Genomic DNA, 6,159 nt, shown 5'->3' with positions numbered 1-6,159 from the left:
GTTGATGGGTGCTGACGAGTTGATGGGTGCAGCACACCAACATGGCACAAGTATACATATGTAACAAACCTGCACGTTATGCACATGTACCCTAGATCTTAAAGTATAATTTTTAAAAAATAAAATAAATAAATAAAGTTAGTCTGTTGAGAATGGTAGACATTTTTAAAGCTACTAGTGAACTCCCAAAACTCAATTCAGCAGGCTTTCCTCTGACCTCATCTTCCTTGACCACTAGGCCCTAGAGTCCAAAGGCTGGAGGGGCCGAAGTTCTGATGCCCAAAAGAAGGAGACGAAGGGTGTCCCAGCTTCAGGAGAGAGAGGAGAGGAGAGAGAGAAAGAGACTAGCATTCAACACAATTGTCCCTCTAACCTTCCATTCCTATCCTGACTTCTCTGACATCCACAATGCCAAATTACTTTTGCTCTCATTCCTTTCCTCTTCCCTCAGGTAGTTTATTCATGCCAAGTACCTGCAGTTATCACCTGCATGTGGTTTCTTGGTATTAGTTGGGAGTTGCAAGTAATAGAAACCTAACTTGAACTAGGTTACATTTTACAAAGATATTTAAGGATCTTAGGCAAGAATGAAGCTGCCTAAATAAGGAATACTTGGGATCAGAGACTCAAACATGTGAGTTTTCTACCAATTTTGTTTTCTTTTTCTGTGTGACTGTTGCATTTTCCTGTGTGCAGACCATTTTGAATTTATATCTCTTTTGTTCTAGAGAGCTGGAAGACTGGGTTCTAATGTCTTGGTCTCAATTCCAGGTTTGTAAGTAAGGCTATTGATTGGCTCAGTTTAGGCTCAGGTCTCAAATAAATCAATTTCAGCAGGCAGTACAGTCAAGGGAAAAGGTTAGGTGATCACCTTGGATCAATCAACCATGGCTGGGTGGTCATAAGAACATGGCGTCTCTAATGTCACCTCCAGACTTAGCCTCCCATCTGAGCACATAAAGAATTTGCTAGATATTGTCACATGCTGCCATCTCTAATTTAAGCCTGAAACTGATCTCATAATTTCCCACCCAAACTATAGGCCACCTTTACTATTTGTGAATGAATAGTATCATCATTCTGTCATCATCCTTGGCCCAAACCTTGGATCATCCTGCCCCATCTCCTTCTCTTCTGAGTACAGTCACCAATTTGTAAAATAGTAATGATTAATATTTAGTGAATATTTACTGTATACCACTAAATGATATATGTATTATCTCCTTTAATTCTCAAATAAACTCCTGAGATAGATTCTATAGGTAAAGCCATTTTTACAGTTTAAGAAACTAAAAAAGTTAGCTTGCTCAAGATCATACAACTACAAAGTAATGGGACTTAGGAGTCAATTTAAGTCCGTTCAAACTCTGAGCCAAAGCTTTTGTTTTGTTTTGTTTTGTTTTTTGAGACCAGGTCTCACTCTGTTGCCCAGACTGGAGTGCAGTGGCTTGGTATTGGCTCACTGCAACCTCCGCCTCCCGAGTTCAAGTGATCTCCTACCTCAGCCTCCCAAGTAGCTGGGACTACAGACGTGTGCCAAGACTCCTGGCTATTTTTTATTTTGTATTTTGTATTTTTAGTAGAGACACACTTTCACCAGTTGGCAACGCTGGTCTCGAACTCCTGACTTCAGGTGATCTGCCAGCCTCAGCCTCCCAAAGTATTAGGATTACAGGTGTGAGCCACAGTGCCTGGCCTAAGTCAAAGCTTTTAACAATCATGCGATACTGTCTTATCACTTCTCAAACATTTTTGTTACATAATATTTGATATCTCATACCCTACAAATCCCTCCCCAATCAGCTTGTACACCTACACAAACAGCCCTGGCACTGCCATTCCCCTACAGCTGGAAAGCTAGAGTCCAGTGTGAGTAGTCCAAACTTTTTCAAGGGTTGCAGTGCTATGTTCCTTGACGTTATATGTTAATTTTTAAAACAATGTGTTCATTTTTTTCTTTTTTTTTTGAGACAAGTCTCACACCCATCACCCAGGCTGGAGTGCAGTGGCGTGATCATGGTTAACTGCAGCCTCGACTTCCTGGGCTCAGGTGATTCTCCCTCCTCAGCCTCTCGAGTAGCTGGGACTACAGGCACATGCCACCACTCCCAGCTAATTTTTTTATTTTTTTGTAGAGACAGGATTTCACCACGTTGCCTAGGCTGGTCTTAAACTCCGGGGCTCCAGCAATCCTCCTGCCTTGACTTTCAAAAGTGTTGGGATTACAGGCACGAGTCACGGTGCCCTGCCAGGTTTTTTTCTTTTCTTTCTTCTTTTTTTTTTTTTTTTTTTTTAAAGCAGTGAAGTGTATTAGCTTGTTCTATTTCTCTTTAAATCATTCATTCCTCTGTTATATTCTATATTTTTCATGACTCACTGGACACCTGCAAAAATTCCAAAGCATAAAATGCTTTCGATGGATATAGCCACTTATTGTTGGCCTATGTGTTGAATATATCATATTTTCTTTGACTAGATGCCCCTTACTGTTAAGACTATTCCTAGGAAAGACTTTCTCATAATGTGCATCAATTTTCAAGTCTGGTGAACCTTGCAACTCCTCCACTAGGGCACATTTTCCCTTGGAACATGGCAGTGTAGATCTCCTCTCACATATAAACATTTGCTGGCCTATGTTGAATTTCTATTGCTTATGGTTAGTAGTTATAGTAGGAGGACTTCAAAATAGTGCCCAAGGACCCTCTCCTCCTGATCTTCACTCCTTTGTTTAATCCCTTCTCTCAAGTTTAGATTGAACCTCATGGCTTGCTTCTACACAATAGGATACAGGAAAGTTGATGGATGTCACTTCCAAGAGTGATTACGAAAAATGGTGATGGCTGTCTTGCTAGGAGACTCTATTTCATTGTTGGCTTGTACACTTTGATGAATCAAGTTGCCATGTTAAAGAGGCACATATAGTAAGGGGATGAGCAAGAAGCCAAATCTTTCTATCCACCAGTGTAAGCTTGGAAGCAAACCCTTCCCCAGTAAAGACTTGAGATGACCCTGGTAATAAGAAACCCTGTTAGGCCCTTCCTGGATTCCTTGACCCACAGAAATTGTGAGATAATGTTTCTTGTCTTAAGCCACTAGGTTTTATGGATTTTTACTCAGAAACAGATTAATAATATAACAAAATTCAAAACATCAACCTTTCCTGTATTAAACTGATGTAATCATATATTTGACTTTTTGGGAAAAATTATTTTTACAACTGTTTAACTTTTATTTGAGTCACACAATAAGCTATTTTTGTTCATCCTTAGAGTGTTTCCAGTTGATGACTTCCATTAACCTATGCTAGGAACAGGGAAAGAGGCAAATGCAAACATGTGGCTCCTTTCCTCTTAACACTCCAACATTTGAGAAGCTGCAGCAAGTACACTTCCAACAGAATTATGTGAGCCTTTCAATGTGACTTCTTGCCAATCCAAGGTCCCTCAACTAACATTCTTTCTACTATCAATTTCTTCATGTAATATTCTTCCTACTAAATACTAAACACACACTAAAAATTTAAATTTCAAAACTTAAAAACATAGCATATTAGTTTAGAAAACTAATGAGAACAGTAGGGAAAAATATCTTTATAATCTGAAATGATTCCAAAATTAATTCCAAAGTGCATACAATTCAGGCTGCCAAATAACCTGTTAGTTATCAGTTGTAGTGAATACATTACCAACTCCTTTTTATGATGTGATGACAACTTTGGCTTTAGTGACCATATTCTCTATGATAACAAAGAGCAAAGGGGCACCCACTACCTGTTTCCTTAGATGTAAAGTGTTGTACTCCTATTTTCACAAATTACAGAAAGATAATTGTTTTTGTTAATTGTTTTCTTGGGAACAGAAATTTTACACTGATCCTGCCATCAAAGATTTGTATTCTACATAAAGCCAAATCTACATAAATAGCCAAATTTCTGTTTGTGGAGAAAATAAACAAATATTTACTGTTTCTCCCTTTTTTCTCCAAGAAGCACCACCTTAAGCCACATGTGTCTGTGCACCCCCATAAACCATCAAGTGTAATATTAGCCAGTTAGATGATCCTTTTTAGGGGAGAAAAAAGGGTCAGAAGCCAAATAGCATCTGCATGTAAAAAGTACTTTATTTCTCCAAAAAATAAGAAATCTAACTTTAAACTGCATTTTAAAACCAGATACCTTTTAGTGTGCATGCAGGTTTAACTAAATAATTCTTTGTCTCAGTCACCCCAAGCATCCAACCCTGAGACCAACTCTTAACACTCCTCATAAAATATGTTCCTTGTAATAAATTGCAAAAAGCTTTCATGGGGTGGACAATTGGTTAGAGAGGATGAATCTAATCTGTGCCACAGAGTATTTGGCCAACATCAATTCCAGCTCCCACACCACCTGTTATCTTTGGAATTCTGTCTCTGTTTTAAATCATTCTTTCAATGCACATTAGAAAGAAGCACTAAGGAGTGGCAAACCTAATTTGTTGCACTTTTTGTTTTATACCATGGGAAAATATCTACACAAACAGATGCTAATATAAAGACAGTATTTTTTAATAGAATGGATGGTTTATGTTCCTCCCGTTTGCTCAAACTACTAACACATCATTAACATTCAACACTGAAGAACTTAGATTGACACACACTTTTATTGTCCAACAAAAGTGTTAAGGGAAAGACAGCCACAGATTTGCATTCATCTCTTTCCTGTTCCCAGCATAGGATACTAGGAGACACAGATTGGAAGCATTCTAAGGATGAGCAAAAAGAGCTTACTGTCGGACTCATACATAATAATTAAACATAATTTTGCCCAAAAAAGTTGCTGTGAGTCAATCACAAGTAATATTTTAAAATTTAAAATGTTAAATCACACAGTATTCTTGAATTTACATTTGATCTTTAATTCATAGTCACATTTACAAGCAATATTATCAGGTTGGGCAGTGGTAAAAATCAAATTATGGTTTGAGAGTCTACCAACTTCTTATTACAAAAAAAGATCTCTGTATGAAGAATATTATTTTGTATTAAAACTATCAGTTTTAAATAGCTGCCAGTTGGAAAGAAATTACAACAAAGAATGGTAAATGATGTATATCTTCTTTTTCTTAGTCAGGACAACACAATTATTTTTAACCACATACAGTATGAAGGGGCAAATAATTACATTTCTACATTAAAGGAGGCAAAGTACACAAGAAAGTATGACAAAAAGCAAAGGCAAAAATAAAACAAGTTTGGATTAAGATCTGGTTTCAAGCCAGTCCCCATCATTTGCTAGTCATGTGGCTTTAAAAAATTAACCTCTGTAGATTCTACATTCCTCCTCCAATAAGCAAGATTCTTTCCAGTTCAAAAAGGGCATTTATATTCTAAATCCCCTTCAGATTCAGAAAAGCAACCTACAGTCTATAGCTTTGTACTTTCTGCAGATTCTGTATTAAATAAAATCTATTTGTAAATGGTTAAGTATATTCTAGAGACAAATTAACAGACATTAATGTAAATTGCATTGATAGTACTTTGTTTTGTGGGGCAGAATACAAGCTGGAGTAGGTATTGGTAAAAATGAAATTATGGTTTGAGAGCCTACCAAGAGTTCTAAAATCTTAATAAAATAAGAGTAAAACTGTTCTTAAAAAACTAAAGAAAATGAGAAGTCAGAGGAATGACATGTAACGTTATAGAAGGAAAAGGAAAAAAAAATTAACTTTTCTTTGAGAAAAATATCCCCTAAAACATAGTAGTTTCGAGTAAGTGGGGTTTTAAGTGCCACAGGTGGCCTTTGAACTATTTTTCATGAGAGTTTATCAACTGAACTAATTTATATTACATCCGGGTGGATTATGTTTTTCTCATTTTCACTATATATTATTCTTATTTGTCCTACCACTCTCTTCACATTATTTAGGTCTTCTATCACTGTGGTCAAATCGTAGTATTTCTAATCAGAAAATCAAAATATGTTACTGCTACTTTCAAGATCAGGAGGTCAATTTTCAAACATGGAAGTGAGAGGTGAAGCTGGCTGGGCTTCTGGGTTGGGTGGGGACTTGGAGAACTTTTCTGTCTAGCTAAAGGATTGTAAACACACTAATCAGTGCTGTGTCTAGCTAAAGGTTTGTAAAGGCATCAATCAGCACTCTGTAAAAATACACCAATCAG

This window comes from Mandrillus leucophaeus, unplaced genomic scaffold (assembly GCF_000951045.1).
Source record: "Mandrillus leucophaeus isolate KB7577 unplaced genomic scaffold, Mleu.le_1.0 Scaffold756, whole genome shotgun sequence".
Lineage (NCBI taxonomy): Eukaryota > Metazoa > Chordata > Mammalia > Primates > Cercopithecidae > Mandrillus > Mandrillus leucophaeus.
The sequence above is the reverse complement of the archived record's forward strand: the minus strand, read 5'-3'. Positions refer to the sequence as shown.